Raw genomic sequence first — 5,959 nt, 5'->3', positions numbered from 1 at the left:
TGCGTGCCCAAGGTAGATGGGCTTCGGGAGTTGATATTAGAGGAGGCCCATAGCTCGCGGTATTCCATTCATCCGGGTGCCGCGAAGATGTATCAGGATCTTAGACAGCACTATTGGTGGCGGAGGATGAAGAGAGATATTGTGGAGTATGTAACCCGGTGTCTTAATTGTCAGCAAGTGAAATATGAGCATCACAGACCGGGTGGCTTACATCAGCGGATGGTTATTCCTGAGTGGAAGTGGGAGAGGATCACTATGGATTTTGTTACCGGACTCCCACGGACTCTGAAGAAATTTGATGCTATTTGGGTGATTGTAGACAGGCTGACCAAGTCCGCGCACTTCATTTCGGTTTGTACTACTTATTCTTCAGAGCAGCTGGCAGAGGTATTTATTCGGGAGATAGTTCGATTGCATGGTGTCCCAGTTTCCATCATATCAGATCGGGGCACTCAGTTCACCTCTCAGTTTTGGCAGGCTGTTCAGCGAGAGTTGGGTACGCAGGTACAGTTGAGCACAGCCTTTCACCCTCAGACGGACAGGCAGTCCGAGCGCACCATTCAGATATTGGAGGATATGTTACGTGCCTGTGTTATTCATTTTGGAGGGCCATGGGATCGGTTTCTACCGCTTGCAGAGTTTGCCTACAACAATAGTTATCAGTCCAGCATTCAGATGGCACCATATGAGGCCTTGTATGGGAGGCGGTGTAGATCTCCAGTTGGTTGGTTCGAGCCCGGGGAGGCTAGATTGTTGGGGACAGATTTACTTCAGGATGCATTGGAGAAGGTGAAGGTGATTCAGGAGAGACTCCGTACAGCACAGTCGAGACAGAAGAGTTATGCAGACAGGAAGGTCCGAGATGTATCGTATATGATTGGTGAGAAAGTCTTACTGAAGGTTTCACCCACAAAGGGTGTTATGAGATTCGGGAAGAAAGGGAAGTTGAGTCCGCAGTTCATTGGGCCTTTTGAGGTACTTAGAAGGATCGGGGAAGTGCCTTATGAGCTTGCCTTACCACCTAGCTTGTCGGGCGTGCATCCGGTTTTTCATGTGTCTATGCTCCGGAAGTACATTGGGGACCCGTCCCATGTTCTAGATTTCAGTACAGTTCAGCTGGAGGGTGACTTGACTTATGAGGTAGAGCTAGCAGCCATTTTGGATCGTCAGGTTCGGAAGTTGAGGTCAAAGGATGTTGCTTCGGTGAAAGTACAGTGGAGAGGTCGGCCCGTGGAGGAGGCTACCTGGGAGACCGAGCGGGAGATGCGGTGCAGATACCCTCACCTATTTGAGGCTTCAGGTATGTTTCTTGACTCACTCGAGGACGAGCGTTTGTTTAAGTCGGGGAGGATGTGACGACCCAACCCGTCGTCACGTGTGTTACCGCCCCGTTTTCCCTATTTTCTATTTCTTTATGCTTCATTATCAGTGTTGGATGTGAACGAGTTGTTTTGGAGTGGTTCTAGAAGGAAATGAGACACTTAGTTTCTTTAAGGAAGGGTTATTTTGGAAAAATCAACCGGACGTTGACTTATGTGTTAGAGGGTTCGGATATGGATTCCGATGATTCGGTTAGCTTCGGGGGATGAATTATGACTTAGGAGTGTGAATGGAAGTGATTTTGGAGGTCCGGAGTAGAATTAGGCTTGAATTGCCAAAGTTAGAATTTTGGCGAATTCCGGTCGATAGGTGAGATTTTGATCCGAGGGTCGGAATGGAATTCCGAGAGTTTCAGTAGCTTAGTTAGGTGATTTGGAATGTGTGTGCAAAATTTCAGGTCATTCTGAGGTGATTTGGGTAGGTTTTTGATCGAATGCAAGTTTCGGAAGATTTGGATGAACTTAGGCTTGAATTTGATGTAAATTTGATGGTTTAGGTGTTGTTGGTGGTGTTTTGATGATTCGAGCAAGTTTGAATAAGGTGTTGGATCATGTTTGTATTTTGCAGAAGCGGTTCCGCAGGTGCGAGAGAGAGGGTCGCAGGTGCGGTTTTGGGAGAACTCGTCAGGGACCGCAGAAGCGGAGTGGGGACCGCATCTGCGCATCCACAGATGCGACTGGTGGACCGCAGATGCGGCCTGGGCCTTAAATTATTTTTTTCGCAGAAGCGGAGGGGGTAACCGCAGAAGCGGTGTCGCATAGGCGATCTGGGAGCCGCAGATGCGGAAAGGCCTGGGCAGAGGTATTTTATTTCATCTTCGCGAAAATTCATAAGGGTTCATAATTTTCACTACGGACTTGGAGAATTTGGGCGAGTTGGAAGAGAGAAATCAAGGGACTTCATTGAGGTAAGAATTTCTGAGTCTAAAAGACGATTTTATGGTACAAATACATGAATTTAGACTAAAAAATCAAGGAATTAAAGGTCAAAAATGGAGGTTAGGACTTGAAAACTAAGAGAGAAATCAAGGGACTTTGAGAATTTGGGCGAGTTGGAAGAGAGAAATCAAGGGACTTCATTGAGGTAAGAATTTCTGAGTCTAAAACACAATTTTATGTTACAAATACATGAATTTAGACTAAAAAATCAAGGAATTAAAGGTCAAAAATGGAGGTTAGGGCTTGAAACCTAAGAGAGCAAAAAATGGGAATTTGAGGGGTCATTTGGACTCCGATTTTGGTGTTCTTTATATGTATAGACTCGTGGCGAGATAAGGAATCCGTTTATGGTAAATTTACTGATTTTCGAGAAGTGGGCTCGGGGCTCGGGTTTTTGTTAATTTCGGGAATTTATCTATTTTTCGATTATTTTCGATTGGGTATTGTCCCATTAGCATATTGTGACGTATTCGTTGTGGTTTTGGTCAGATTCGACGCGAGGAGGTTAATTCGAAAGGCAAGGGCATAGCAAGCTAGGACTTTGACCAGCTTGAGGTTAGTAATAAATGTAAATGTTGTGTTGAGGGTTTGAAACACCGAATTTGCACAACGTAGTGCTATGTGAGGTGACTTGCATGCCGGATAACGGGCGTGGGGTAGAGCACCGTCGGGGATTGTGACTTGGTCCGTCCCGCTTAATAAAATTACTACCTATTTGATTGCCGATTTGTAATATCCTTATAAAAATGGATTAATTGTTATAATTGGGCTTCGTGCCAACTATTTGAATCCTTCAGGGATTATTTTTACTGGTTTCTTACCATATTCTAGATATTGAACTGAGTCCTGGTATTTAACACTGTTTTGTAAACTCAGCCATTTTTCTAAAAGTAGAAACTAAAGTAATGTTTTTAAATGAAGTTTGGGCTGAAGATTTTTATATTATTGTGCCGAAAGGCTTATGTGATTTTCGACTGAGTATGGGATCGGACTGCACGCAGCAGTGGTATGATATTGATATAGATATGAGGCCGAGGGCCTGTTTGATACCACGATATGGCTTATTATTGCGCTTGGGCCGTAAGGGGCCCCTCCCGGAGTCTGCACACCCCCAGTGAGCGCCGTCGACGTTAAATAAATGGAGCGGGCTGCACGCCGCAGCGGGGTACTGGAGAGTACCGGTGTATGTGTTGCATTACATATTTAATTGTCATTTATTCTTAATCTGTTGTGACTTTATTATAATTGTTTTAAATGTTTACTGTATTATGTTATTGGTTCATGTTGTTGTATTTATAGCTTTGCTTTGTGTTTATTTAGGATTTGTTATCCTCAAACTTTATTTATATTTATTACTTTCTGAGTTGGAAGTACTCACAATACTCCCTGCACCTGTATGCAGATTCAGGTGCACCCACTGAGGCTGAGTGAGATCTTCTCCGCCTAGCATCATACTCGGGAGATTCAAGGTAGCTGCAAATTGGCGTACGCAGTCCTGATCTTCCTTCTATTTTATTTATTTGTTTTTCCACATTTCTAGAAAAATATTACGTAGTAGGTTAATACTCAGGCATTAGAGGCTCAGACTTATGACACCAGATTCTGTGGGCTTGTTAGTATTTTATATTTTTTTTTTGGGGTTTTCAAATGTTAGCATTTACTTCAGGATTTCACATTTAACTTGGTATTTTGGTTGTGAAAATTTACTTATTCACCGTGAATAATCGGTTAAGGTTGTAGGAATGGTCGGGCTTGCCTAGCAGTGTGTTGGGCACCATCACGACCGGGATTGGGTCGTGACAATGTACAATCCCTAACTCCTATCGTCGTATATTTTCATTGGTGGAAAGTTCTCTTTCACTAAAAATTCAATATCCATCGTATCAATATTTGCATCAACCCCAAGGATCTTTTATATCTCCGAATGAATAGATTTAAAATCCCAATCTATATTGGTCAACAACCCATCGATGCTGAAATTTTTAAACCTGTGTTGCATATCCCATTCCCTGCTATGTTGAACCAAAATAGTGATTATGTTATCCATGGCAGAACAAATAAACCAGATATTTAGTCGTTTCCTTTCTGCTAGTTTGCTTCTCGTCTCTTTGTATAATATATGCAATATATATATAATACAAAAGATTACTGCCGTTACATAAAACCCAATTGTCGGACGCTAACTTAGCAATCATATTAATTGTTGAGCAGATTCCAAGTGAAACTGAAACTCTAAAGGAAATCAACGATTTTGACGCTTGATTTTAGGGGTATCTTTTAAAGATTTCTTGCTAGGAATACAAATATTTAGTTGCCTTATGTGTAAAGTACATTCAGTTGCTAACCAACTGGAAATTTTCCAGAAATTTTGCCTACTTATGTTTTTTGCCCTTATTTAAAGAGGAATTTTCAGAAACCGCTATTATTAACTTCCTATAGCTATCATACACATCATTATTTCTTATAGCTACTATTCAGTTGTTACGGTAGCAAAAAGCGCCTAAAAGTCAGGGTAGTCCAGCTGTACGCGCATGTATTCACATGTATTCGTGCCATGTATTCATGAATACAGCAGCAAAAAGCGCCTAAAATCAGGACTGTCCAGCTGTACGCGCATGTATTCACATGTATTTGCACTACTGTATTCATGAATATAACAGTAAAAACGCCTAAAATCAAGGCAGTTCAGTTGTACGCGCATGTATTCGCGCCATGTATTCATGAATACAGCAACAAAAAATGCCTAAAATCAGGGCAGTGCAGCTGTACGTGCATGTATTCGCGCTGCTGTATTCATGAATACAACAGTAAAAAGCGCCTAAAATCATGGCAGTCCAGCTGTATGCGCATGTATTCACATGTATTCGCGCCATGTATTCATGAATAAAGTAACGGCAATCCCCTTTAAAATAGGTATGTCCAGTTGTATAAGAGAGAGGAAAAACATAAATAGCGTATTCCATGCCTTATTTCATGCCTCAATGGTAGTATATACCATAAATACTTATTTTGCTATAAAATATAAAAGGTAGCTATAGAAAATAATATTTTAAAATGGTTTTGATTTATATAATAAATCGGATGTATACTTTTGCTATAAGAGGTAAAATTTTCTTATTTAAAATGAGTCGACAAATTTAGGCCCGTGGATTTACGGGTTCTTATGATGAATACTCGGATGGTTAAAGTGTATTCATTTAGGGTGAATGTAGTCAAATCTTTTGGAACAATTAACCTAAATAATTTTCATCTAACCACTTAAATTAAAAATAGTCTCGAATGTATAAAATATGTATAATCTATTTATAATATGTGTCCTCCGTGGATAATTTATATATCGATTAAAAAAAGTAAATAATGAATCCGACCGACTATTTGTATAAAAATTCCAATTTTACATGTACTTAATGATACAGCCCGGAGAGGGAGAGAGAGGGAGAGTAGAATAAGGCATAGTTTGCCGAAGCTCTGTGGGTAGAAAGGAATCAGAATAGGGTTAGTTTGATCGGTGTGTCACTTAAGGGTTAGTTTGATTTTTGTGTTAGTTATGCGTAAGTTATAATGCAAGTATTGTTTATACGGTAAATTATAAGGGAAAATGTTATTGTATAGCAGCTCTTAAAATAACAGCCGAAAATATA

Source organism: Nicotiana attenuata, unplaced genomic scaffold (genome assembly GCF_001879085.1).
Source record: "Nicotiana attenuata strain UT unplaced genomic scaffold, NIATTr2, whole genome shotgun sequence".
NCBI lineage: Eukaryota > Viridiplantae > Streptophyta > Magnoliopsida > Solanales > Solanaceae > Nicotiana > Nicotiana attenuata.
This window is presented reverse-complemented; position numbering follows the sequence as displayed.